At 41.8% G+C, this 13454-nt stretch overlaps 1 protein-coding gene across 2 annotated transcripts in view; it reads right to left on the bottom strand.

Annotated features, from left to right (window-relative positions):
* The window catches only part of zc3hc1 (zinc finger, C3HC-type containing 1), a 75110-nt gene that overhangs the window by 17589 nt on the left and 44067 nt on the right, over nt 1-13454 (bottom strand). The gene's annotated exons all lie outside the window — the stretch shown is intronic.

Raw genomic sequence — 13454 nt, 5'->3', positions numbered from 1 at the left:
GACGAGCTAAGGGCCAGAATTACATCACAAAGGGAAACAAGAGAATGCTGCGCCCTTATTTTCTCTGAAACCTGGCTTTTAGAAAACGTCCCGGACTCTGCTGTTCAGCTCGAGACTCATTCATTACACCGGGGAGATCAGACTGCAGCCTCCGGTAAGACAACAGGAGGGGGTGTGTGTGTATATATTAACAACGCGTGGTGTACAGATGTACAAACGGTATATAAGCACTGCTCCCCAGATCTGGAGTTTTTATTGCTGAAATGCCGTCCCTTTTATCTACCAAGGGAATTTACGTGCGTGTTTTTGGCCGCTGTTTACATCCACCTGCGGGCTAACTACACATCAGCATTAAACAAGCTCTATGACGTCACCAGCGCGCTGGAAACAAATCATCCCGACGCCGTTTTCATTGTTGCGGGTGATTTTAATCAGTGTAATCTACGAACTGTATTATCTGGATACCACCAGCATGTAAAAATTCCCACCCGTGGCAAGAACATTTTAGATCATGTCTACAGCAACATACGTGGTGGATTTCGGGCCGCACCACGCCCCCCATTTGGAGAATCGGATCACATCTCTCTGTTCTTATACCCAGCTTATAGACAAAAGCTCAAACAATCAAACCCTACAAACAAACAGGTTCAGATATGGACATCAGAAACTGAAAGCACTCTACAGGACTGTTTTGCCATAACAAACTGGGAGGTGTTCAGAGAGGCAGCCACTATGGAAGACTCTTCTGTGAACATAGATAACTATGCTGAGTATGTGACTGGGTACATTGGCACTTGCATTGAGAACATTGTGCCCACCTAACAGTCCGGAAATTCCCTAACCAGAAGCCCTGGATAAATGGTGAGGTACGGCAAATGCTACGAGCACGCTCCATTGCTTTTAGATCTGGTGATGAGGCTGAGCTCAAACTTGCACAGTACAGACTGAAGAAGGCCATAAGATCAGCCAAGAGACAGTATAGAGAGAAAACAGAAGGGTTCTACTCCACTGCTGACCCCAGACGTATGTGGCAATGTCTGGAACAAATTACGGATTATAGATCCAGACCCAACAACAACATAAGTTCCTCAAACAGCCTTCCAGACGATCTCAATGAATTCTACACCCGCTTTGAGACGTCAACCCCCACTTCCCTCACAGAGAATACACACGCCTCAGTTACACAACTCTCCAGCCCCCCACCAGTTGTCTCAACAGCCCAAGTACACAAAGCCCTGAGGAGGATCAACCCCCGCAAAGCTGCAGGACCAGACAACATTCCTGGTCGAGCCCTCAGAGCATGTGCTAACGAGCTGGCTGATGTTTTCACCTCTATATTCAACCTTTCCCTCAAACAATGCACAGTTCCCACCTGTTACAAGACCACCACTATCATCCCTCTGCCCAAGAAGAACCCCCCGTCCTGCCTGAATGACTATAGGCCAGTAGCGCTCACTCCAATCATTATGAAGTGCTTCGAGAGAGTGGTGCTGTCCTACATTCAGAACAACATACCAGACACTACAGACCCCCTACAATATGCATACAGGGCCAACAGGTCTACCTCGGATGCCATCGCTGCAGTCCTTCATGTCTCCCTCACACACCTGGAACATAAAGACTCCTACATCAGGATCCTCTTTATTGACTACAGCTCCGCTTTTAACATGGTCATACCTCACAAACTTACAGATAAACTGTCATCTCTAGGACTACACCCCACCCTCTGTGACTGGCTTTTAAACTTCCTGACTGGCAGGCCTCAGTCTGTTAGGATTGGAAACAGAACATCAGCCAGCATAACAACTAACATTGGTACACCTCAGGGCTGTGTCCTCAGCCCTATACTCTACACCCTCTATACCCACGACTGTGTCGCCTCCAACCCTGACAACATCATCCTTAAGTTCGCCGACGACACTGCTGTGATAGGTCGTATCACTGGAGGAGAGGAGGCAGCCTACAGGAGTGAAGTGAACAGTCTGGTTACCTGGTGTGTGGACAACAACCTCACACTCAACATCGACAAGACAAAGGAGATGATAGTGGACATGAGAAGGGAGAGGAGACCTCATCAGCCACTGTTTATACGGGACCTTGAGGTGGAGAGAGTGAACAGTTTTAAATACCTAGGGGTCCACATCAGGGATGACCTCACTTGGACACTAAACACCAAGCAGGTGCTAAAGAGGGCTCAGCAGCGGTTGCATTTCTTGAGAAGGCTGAGGAAATTTGGAATGTCACCCAAAATACTCAGCAACTTCTACCGCTGCATCATCGAGTCCATTCTGACAAACTGCATCACCGTGTGGTACGGCAGTTCGACTGCGAAGGACCGTAAACGCCTGGAGAGAGTGATGCAAAAAAACTGCTACGAAAATCACCAGGACGGCACAGCCCTCTCTCCAGAGCATCTACCATCAAAGAGTTCGCAGGAAAGCTGCCTCCATCATCAATGACCCCACCCATCCCCAACATGGACTATTCACACTTCTACCCTCAGGCCGGAGATACAGAAGTGTGAAGTGCAGGACAACGAGATTAAAGACTTCTTTCTTTCCAACAGCTATCAGACTCTTAAACAGCTGATCTGATTAATCAGACTCCTGCACACAATATTTGCACTAAATTGCACATGACTGTTTACAGGTAAACATACAACTGCACATGTATGTTTACACTTTGTTGCACCTTTTGGTCTTGCCTAACTAACTGCACATTGTAAATAATTTTATTTCAGGGTGTTTTTATATATATATATATATATATATATATATATATATATATATATATATATATATATATATATATATATATTATTGTTATTAGTAGTACTTTTTGTAACTTTGTACCTTATTACATCCTGCGTAGACAGCAAAAAAAGAATTTCATTGTACAGAGAAACCCGTTTTCTACTGTACATATGACAATAAAGCTTTGAATCTTGAATCTTGAATCTGAATGAAGTACGGAAATACAGGCGTTTGGTCACCCTATCATACTAGGAATACATTTTGCAGCTAAGTTATCATTACTGACATGCGTTAAAATGCGTTAATTTTTTAAGTTCGTTAATTTTCCTGTAATTAATTGCGTTAAAGTCCCACCACTAATATAAATGTAAATAAATTAAATACCTTATTTTTCCTAAAAGGGCAACACGGTGGCTTGGTGGTTAGCATGTTTGCCTCTCAGCACTGGGGTCTTGGGTTCAAGTCCCTATCTGAGTGGAGTTTCCATGTTCTCCCTGTGTTTGCGTGGGTTTCCTCCGGGATCTCCGGTTTCCTCCCACAGTCCAAAAACATGGAGGTTAGGTAAATTGGTAGTTCCTGACAAATTCTCCCTGAGTGTGTGTCTGTCTCTCTTATGTTCAATAAAAAGTAGTGTCAGTGAGTGTGAGTGTGTTTGCTTTTATGCCCAGTGGTGGATGGTGCTCTGCCACTAGGGTCTGTCCTCTCTCCCCTTCCTGCACCCCATTCAGTCCCCCAGAGGGCTGTGGCTTCCAGTAGAGTACGCAGTGCGAAATTGGCTGCCGCTTCTCGCCGGTGTGTGTGTGATTGGTTGTCTGTGACTTGTACCTGTGTTAAATTGTAAAGCGCCTTGAGAATTTGGGAAGGCGCTATATAAATCGAACATTCATTCATTCATTCAAAGGAAAAGGAAAGAAAGAGTACACAATATTAAATAGTAATAATAATAACTTAAATAATGATAATATAGAAGAAATACATTTGTTTTGCATTTTTATTGTAGGTAGATAATTTTGACTTATCTTTTAAGTAGCTTGCAAGCTGAAAAGGTGTGGACACCCCTGCTTTAAATGTTGCTCCTACACACTGCATGTAACATGGAACTGCGCAGACAAAATACAGTTCTCTGAATGCAATAGTGCTTCACCTACAGTGCTTCACCCTGAACCAGCACCTCTGGCAGCAGAGGTAGATCCTCCATCGGAGCATGGCGGGGAGGGCGAACTTTCCCTTCAATCACAGGTAATTGAAAAAAAAACCTAGTGCACTCAAGTTTGCGGAAGAGATCTTGCTGAGAGATCATGCTCTAAAATAAGCCTCGTAAAGGTTTATCCATTGAGGTTTAGAGACAAGGCTAAGAGAGTCTACGCCATATTAGACAGGCAAAGCAACCGGTCGCTAGTTACCTCACAATTTTTTGAAGTCTTTAGTGACAAGTTTGAGTTCTCCTTATATGTTGAGAACATGTGGCGGAGTGAAGCAAGTATCTGGAAGAAGTGTTACGGGCTATGAAGTAGAATCTCTAGATGAAACTGTTCGCCTCCCATTACAAAGCCTTATAGAGTAATGATATCCCGAACAATAGGGACGAGATAACAACTCCCAATGTAGCCATGCCATGCAACTCCCAATGTAGCAGTGCCATGCATCCTGAAATTTACATTTTCTGTGACATTAAGCGCCGATTCAATGAAAACTTCACACTTAACCCTTCGGTTTTGTTGACCTCACGCTTTTTACTTTAGTGTTCCCGGTCTTTAGAGACCGGTCTGTTTTAACACACAAAAATTTTTTTCACCACCTTGCAAACATAGGCATAACATGTGTGTGTCTGTAGGTGTGTGTGTAGGTGTGTCTGTGTGTGTGTGTCTGTGTGTGTAGGTGTGTGTGTAGGTGTGTGTGTGTGAGTGAGTGTGTGTGTGCGTGTCTGTGTGTGTTTAGGTGTGTGTGTGTGTGTGTGTGTTTAGGTGTGTGTGTAGGTGTGTGAGTGAGTGAGTGTGTGTGTGTGTGTGTGTGTGTGTGTGTGTGTGTGTGTGTGTGTGTGTGTGCACGCGCGCATGTGAATTCATGCACATGAGTGGCATGTCACACTCAGATCAGAGTGTGCCTTGCAAACATAGGCATAACGTGTGTCTGTGTCTGTAGGTGTGTGTGTAGGTGTGTCTGTGTGTGTAGGTGTGTGTGTGTGTGTGAGTGAGTGAGTGTGTGTGTGTCTGTGTGTGTTTAGGTGTGTGTGTAGGTGTGTGAGTGAGTGAGTGAGTGTGTGTGTGTGCGCGCGTGTGTGTGTGTGTGTGTGTGAATTCATCACACTCAGATCAGAGTGTGCCTTGCAAACATAGGCATAACGTGTGTGTGTCTGTGTCTGTAGGTGTGTGTGTGTATGTGTGTCTGTGTGTGTAGGTGTGTGTGTGTGTGTGTGTGTGAATTCATGCACATGAGTGGCATGTCACACTCAGATCAGAGGGGCCTTGCAAACATAGGCATAACATGTGTGTGTGTCTGTGTTTGTAGGTGTGTGTGTATGTGTTTCTGTGTGTGTAGGTGTGTGTGTGTGTGTGTGTGTGTGTGTGAATTCATGCACATGAGTGGCATGTCACACTCAGATCAGAGGGGCCTTGCAAACATAGGCATAACATGTGTGTGTGTGTCTGTGTCTGTGTGTGTAGGTGTGTGTGTAGGTGTGTCTGTATATGTGTGTGTCTGTATGTGTGTAGGTGTGTGTGTGAGCGAGTGAGTGAGTGAGCGAGTGAGTGAGCGAGCGAGCGAGTGTCTGTGTGTGTATAGGTGTGTGTGTGTGTGTGTGTCTGTGTGTGTTTAGGTGTGTCTGTGTGTGTTTAGGTGTGTGTGTGTGTAGGTGTGTGTGTGTGTGTGTGTGTTTAGGTGTGTGTATAGGTGTGCGTGTGTGTGTGTGTGTGTGAGAGAGCGAGTGTGTGTGTGTGTGTGTGTGTGTGTGTAGGTGTGTGTCTGTGGGTGTGTGTGTGTGTGTGTGTGTCTGTGTGTGTAGGTGTGTGTCTGTGTGTGTAGGTGTGTGTCTGTGTGTGTGTGTGTGAGTGTGTGTGTGTCTGTGTGTGTAGGTGTGTGTGTAGGTGTGTGTGTGTGAGTGTGTATGGGGATGTTTTCTGTCTGATAGATGAATATATTCTGAATACCCATTCATTTCCTGTGACGGTCACGTTTGACCGGCAACAACACAGATGTAAAACGTTGGTTTAAAACACTCAAAATTCAATGAAAAAGATGATCATCACTTTTATATGTTCCAGTGCATAGTGTGGAGGATGGCATAAGGCCTTGCAGCAATCAGATGTAAAACACAATATTTATGAGTGGTTTAAGTTGTAAATCGGTCAGATTTGACCCGAACACGACAGGAGGGTTAATGTGACTGGCAATTTACCAATTCACCCGTGAGAAGGTGGCATTCACATAAAGCGGCTACACACATGTAAATATGTACAGGAAACACTAGCATTCAGTGCCGATCAAACAAACGGATTTCACCAATAAAATCTACAGGAGAATAACCAAACTTTAGCAAAGTATAAGTCAGCATAGGCCCTGTGGAATTAATGTAATCTTAAATGAACCAATGCTGGCAAAATAATGAAATGTTGACAGCAGACAAAAATAATAATACACATATGCATATACACATACAGTATATACATACACAGAACAGAGGAGCAAAGCCATATAATAAGATTGGAACAATACATTTCTAGAGATCTGGTGCGGCATGATTCTAGCATTTTCCAATATTTTTTATCTACTTAATGAAGAATAATATGAATACAATTCATTCATAAAGGAAAAGGAAAGAGGAAAGAGGGTTTTTTACACCTCCACTTACTGTAGTGAATGTGATATTTTGCTAACGTACGATTACATTTATGGCATCAGAGAAATCCGAACTTAAGTTTTCCACATAAAGTAAAATGGAATCAAAAGAAGGAATGTTAAGTTTGAGATTAATCCAGTTTCTAGTGTCCATGTAAAAAATGTGTGAATATTGACATGAAAAAACAAATGCTCCTGGGATTCATCTTCTGACTTACAAAAGTCAGACTTTCTCCCCTGCTACGGCTGTGTCTCCGCGGCCCTGTACTACTATTGGCACAGGAATGTGCTTCTTGCTTTCCAGATGCTTTTCTGCTAGCTCTGCTTGTCCTTTACAATTTTTTTCATTTGAGTTATATCTACAAGTTAGTTATTTTTACAAGTTAAAGGGGTCCATTACTCATTACTTCACTTGGTAAGCGTTTTTACATTCATCTATAAAGGATAATTTAGCATTTTTGACATTCCGACAGTCAGACAATGTGAGTTTTTTGCACCTCAACCTTGTGAGTTAGTGGTTTTTGTGCACCGTCTTTATCAGCGGCTGATATTCCAGCCGTGAAATACCTGCCAGAACTTCTTGGGTGTTAATTTTGCACTTTGGAATTTTAATTTGGATATTTGAGCCTTGTGTGCCCGGTGCTTTTGATATTGTTTCGATTATGGCTCATGCTTCCACGTCATCTATTTGCTCTGAGTGTATCAAACTGTCTCAGAGGTTTGCGGAACTTCAGGAAAGAATCCATACCTTACTCTCTATAAGGGAGGATGAAGAATATCTGGACTCGATTCTTGCCACACAAGGCGATTCTTGGCCTCAACTCCCAATCCCGTTAACAACAACATTGATAAGGGCTGGACTCTTATTCGGGGGAAGGAACACAGCAGAAACCAGCACAGCAGCGGTGGCAAGCAGCCATCTCCAGAACAGAACATTCTTTTAGATAACAGATATGAAGCTCTCGCCTCAACTGAAGTAGCAGAAATTGAGCAGTCTCATCACAACATACTGCCTCCCTCTCCAGGACATCAAGGACACCCCAATCAGTATCAGAGATCCAACTCCAGTCTGGTTGCTAAGCAACAGCATGCAAATAACTCTTGCCATTCGCGGACCAACCACCAGGCTGCCAACCGTGTTAGCCAGCAGCATGCTAACAAGCATGCTAAGAGTCGTCCAAACCACCAGCTTGCAATCCATGCCGGTCGACGGCTAACTAATAAGCATGCTAATAGGGTTAGCCATCGGGATGCTAACCATGTTAGCACCCGAGGCATTAATGGTGAAAGGAGACGAGTAACACCACAGCACAAAACGCTGCTAATTGGGGACTCAGTCATTAGAGGTGTATGGAGCAACAGTATTAAGGCCTTTTGCTTTCCTCGTGTTACTGTCTGTGAAGTGATACCCATGATTCCATGCATATTGCATGATCATCCAGCTACGGAAAGACTGTACATGTCTGCTCTAGCGATGTTTACAAACAACAGTCTGAGATTCTGAAACAGGATTTTAACCATTCTGGAGTTTTCCCAGTCTGAAGTGTTCATTTCTGGACCGATACCAACTGCACGTTGGGGCAGTGGTCACTTTACCAGACTGCTGGCTCTAAACAGCTGGCTCACTACAGCCCGTGCACATCGGAAGGTAAACTTCATTGACAATTTCAACATCTTTTGGAGGTGTCCTGAGCTTTTAAAACCTGATCAGCTTCACCCTAACAAGGCTGAGATTCAAATGTTTGTGGATAATCTAATGTATGGAATCACTTACATGCGGAACCTGCACCCAACCGCCAGCAGTAACGTTAGTAATGTCAGTCAAAGGAGCTGACCATCTCCTGTCAGAGAATCTGTCCACAGTCTCAGAGGTAAACTCCAGGAGATTGAAGAGGTTCTGCAACACTACAGTCTGCAGTCTTGTAGGAACTCACCTACTTCTCCTGCACACTCAGTGAATTCTCAGGTCTGACACCGGAACCCATGCTCCTAGTCAGCGTTTCATTCCAGTTCTTTTAAATAGCCGGTGGCATGGCTCTCAGAATCCAAATAAAAATGTAATTGGAAGAAAACATAAGGGTACAAAACATTGTAATAAACAAAATTTGATTCCAGTGAAATGCACAAGTGATGTAAGCGATGCTGATCAAACACATCAAATCTTCAAAGTCTCCTTACTAAACGTCCGCTCACTCACAAACAAGTCTTTTTTTAATAGCTAAATTGATTGAAGATTATTGTCTGGACTTTCTTTTTCTAACAGAGACTTGGCTTGATAGCAATGGAGCAATAGTGCTAAATGAAGCTTCGCCTCCCGACTAACTATTTGAATGTCTCTAGAGTAAATAAGAGAGGTGGTGGTGTTGCATGTTTTTACCATAAAGCATTCTGCTGTCAGCAGATCTCATTAGGGGAACATCCTACGTTTGAATATCTGGCAGTACAACTCAACTTATTCAGATCTTTTGAATGTTATCTCATCCTCCCAGACTACATACAAACTTTCTTTTTGTATGAAGATTTTGCAGAAATGCTTTCTAGGATTTTAATTGATTTTGATTATGTTTTAATTGCTGGGGATTTTAATATTCATGTGAATATATCCACAAATCCAACCACTTCAGAATTCATGAGGATGCTTAACTCTTTTGATCTCATACAGCAGGGATGTCAAAGTCGAATACACCGAGGGCCAAAAAACCAAATTTGCTACAAGCCGAGGGCCGGACTGGAAATGATTGCACATAGCCTATTGAACCAAGACCTAACACAGTGTATATTATTTAATGCTTTAATGAATAAAGCAATATTTTCTTATGGATCTGTCAGTAATTTCAAGTGAAAACATTTTTCAACAAGCAAACAGATAAAAACAAACTTCCTACAAAGAAGACATGTCCTGTACATTAAATGAATGAAGTAATGGTTTGAAGGTTTGAAAAGTGCTGGAATTTAGGCTATAGTACTTGAAAATGCTTGAAATTGTAACGACTTCGTTTCACAACAAATAGCTATCTGACTGAACAGTTCTCTTGTATTACGTTAACAAATACATGCCTTTTGTAATTCCAGGACGAAACATGAGAATGTGAAGACGTTAAGATTGGGCGTTTTGAAAAAAAAAAAAAAACAACCATTAAATAATGTGAATAAAAAAGTGAATTATTTCGAATCATTTCGACTATATGTATAAATATTTAACTCAATTAAGTTTAACTGGTGCGCACAGTTATCGACAGTGTGCGACGCTCTCGCGCACGGGCGGAGCCACTGCGATTACGTCATTTTCGCCGCGCGGACCCTCGCTGCTTGTGTGCGCTGCAGTGATTTCGCTGGCTACTGTTGCATTGTGGGGAATGTAGTGTTTGTGCGTGCAAAACACCATCGGGCGGCTATGGCCTGTGGGCCGGTTCTAATAGTAATTAAATATCATCCAGGGGGCCATAGATAATCAATTCAGATCCAGCCCGCGGGCCTTGGCTTTGACATATGTGTCATACAGCATGTATCAGGCCCAACTCATAAGCATGGCCACATTTTAGATTTGATCATTTCTAAATGCATAGAGGTTAATAATACTGAAATTACTGATGTTGCAATCTCTGATCATTTTGGTGTATTTTTTAATATGTCATTATCTACTAGAACACTCAGTGAAAAGCGCACAATAACCAAGCGTTCTCAGTGCTGGCAGTGCCGTGGCCTTCACAGACATGATACAGTCCCTCCCTCCTAGTTGAAACATTCACACACAGAGTTAGGAACTGTATTGGCACCATTGATGCTGTGGCACCAATGATAAATAAAAGTATCTCTGGTAAAATTAAGATGTCCTGGAGAAACACTCCATCTATTGTAAAATTTAGGCAAGATTGTAGGCAGGCTGAGAGACATTGGTAAAGGTCAACATTGCAAGTACATTTTGATATTTATAAAACAACATTGCAGAATTACAACAACGAATTCAAATCAGCAAGGAAAAACTATTTCTCTACCTTAATCAATTCATCCAATAATAACTCAGCTGTCTTGTTCAGAAGTATAGATCAACTAGTAAACTCCACCTCCTGTGTCTTCCTTGAGACTGTTTCAGTTGAAAAATGTGATGAGTTTGCAATATTTTTTAGGGACAAGATTACTAGTATAGCAGAATATAGCAACAAGCACTAATAGACCATCAACCCTTACATCAGTTACTCCAAGAAGTTGACATGGTAACACTACTTGATGTGATTTCATCACTAAAATCCTCTATTTGTTAACTGGACCCTTTACCAACATGCTTTTTTTCAAGTAGGTTCAGACCTCATTAGGGTCATTCCATATCAACTCAACCAATGGTCCCCACCAGACCATCTCAGAATCCCTTCAAACTTTCCCCATTTGTAGGCAGAAATGTTTCATGGAAAAATCAAAAGTATTTCTGTTCCATGTTCAATATTTCAAGAGTTACAGCCGTGTTTGTAACCAGTGATGGCATAGTTACCTTGAAAAAGTCATCCGATTACTGATTACTCCTTTTAAAAGTAACTTAGTTACGTTACTGATTACTTGATTTTAAAAGTAACTACGTTAGATTACAAGTAACTTTAGTAGTTACATTCAGCAACAAAATTTATTTTTCCAATACTCACTTTATTGGAAGTGCATTTTTAACAGTAACAATGTATTGAAGCAGGTTTGGTAACCGATGCAGAAACTGCTTAATCCAAAAATCCCGAGGAGGGTAACTTTATTGATAACGCAACCCTGGCGCGAGCAGGCTCCGCCCCCACAGTGTCACTTAAAGGGCTAAGACTCCTTGAGTGGCCAATTGTCTGTCCGTTAGGGAATTCGCCGTGAGGAGTAGTAGTCGCTACAGTATCTCCTGACATTACATTTGTGTAGCTGCGCGGTATTATTTGTAAATTTATTTGTAAACGTAATACAAGCGAACTCTTCAGTCAGTTACTTGTGAAACTAAATACCATTACAATTTCAAGCATTTTAAAGTAGGCTACGTTAGTCAAAATTCCAGCACTTTTCAAACGTGGAACACATTGCAACATTAAAATTCATCAGGTAAATGTTCATTCCCCTGTTGTTGAGGGGTGTTTCTTTACACTACCACATATCGTTACTGGAGGACACTGCAAAAAATGACTTGTAAAACGTGCTTGCGCTCTCACAGAGTCGCGCGCAGCGTGCGGAGTCGAGCGCTACGGTCAGACGCAAAAGTAGAACTGAGCCAAGAAGAAAGCAAAAATATATATTTTTACTAGGGAAAATAAAAAATAGTAACGCACAGTTACGTGGATAAGTAACTTTAATCTGATTACTGGACTGGAAATAGTAGCGCGTTATATTATTCATTACCGAAAAAAGTGGTAAGATTAGAGTAACGCGTTACTGACATCACTGTTTGTAACCCCACCTTCAGACGCATCTTTTGCGAAAGTGGCTAAATGGCAATATTTCAATGTGAATATCTCTAAAACTATTACAGCTAGAAGGCTGAATTTTTTTGTATGTTTAGAAACTTGTATACTTGTAATTGTATACCATGTACTTTCTGGAGCTGTAGGTTGTGTTGTGTCAATAGAAAAAATTCCCAAATTCCCAGGTTCAAATTTCACTCCAAGCGATCTTGAAAAGTTGGCAACCCTGCAGATGTATGGTTACATTTTGGATTCAGAAACCATGATGGTAGGGAAGAGTTGGATAAAAGCACAGCCGTGTGTAAACTGTGCAACATGGAGGTGAAATATTGTGGGAATACCACAAATCTGAGAAATCATTTAACGCGACAGCATCCTGATATTCAAAAAACGTCAGAACCCAAACTATCTACAAGTTCTCCCCGTGCCAAAAAAATAACCGAAGTGCTTGAATTCGACCTTTTAAAGTTGTATGAACCCTGCAAATATGACTTTGTTCATTGCGCTGAAGCGCGGCGCGCGCAAAGTTTCAAAATTCGAGAGGTGCACGAGCTTGTGAAGCGACAGCGCACGAGCGAAGCCACCGCGATTACGTCGTTTTCGGCGCGCGGACATTCACGGCGGTCGCGACGCATCAAGTAAAAAGCTGTGAAGTTTTCTCAACAGTTGGCAATATTGTTACTGCACAAAGGAGCTGTCTCACTCCTCAACATGTTGATCAGCTCATTTTCTTGCAGAAAAATTTGACAATCTCTAAGATGTCAGAAAGCAGTCATGAATAAATCTTAGTTTTTGGACCTTAATGTTTACAATATTCAGAACTATGTTCATAAATGTTTTTGTTACATGTAAAAAAAAACCAACTTAATTTGCACTTTAAAGGGCTGTTCAAAACAGCTTCTTTAGGCATTGAAAGCGATGTGGAAGAGTGTGCATTAATTGATATTAAAAAAAAGAATGTAACTGTTGTTCACAGTATAAACACTAATATCTTAATACATTTTAATAAAGTTTGAGTGTTCCTTGTATCATTACAACATTTCACATTCAAACTACACTTTTTATTGTAACTGAAATGTCCCTACAAGTATCGATATTGAATCGGATCGAATCGAAAATCGAATCGAAACCTTGTGAATCGAAATCAAATCGAAATGGGAAATCAGTGGTGATACCCACCCCTAATAAATACACACAAAGATGAGATTTATCCTTCCCATCTTTGTTTTTTTGTCTCTTTAATTGTTATGGTGACTGGCATCAGCCAGAGGAGTTTCTTCCTCATGCTCTTAGGGAGTTTTTCCTTGCCACTGTTGCCCCTGGCTTGCTCACTGGGGGCGTAGACTGACTGGGAGCCTGGATTTACAACAACTGTTGTAAAAAGCGCTATATAAATACATTTTGATTGATTGAAAAGTCACATGAATCAATATCAAATTTAAATGTTCTT

Source organism: Brachyhypopomus gauderio, chromosome 5 (genome assembly GCF_052324685.1).
Source record: "Brachyhypopomus gauderio isolate BG-103 chromosome 5, BGAUD_0.2, whole genome shotgun sequence".
NCBI lineage: Eukaryota > Metazoa > Chordata > Actinopteri > Gymnotiformes > Hypopomidae > Brachyhypopomus > Brachyhypopomus gauderio.
Note: the sequence above shows the minus strand (reverse complement) of the source record. Positions and strands in the feature narration are given on the sequence as shown.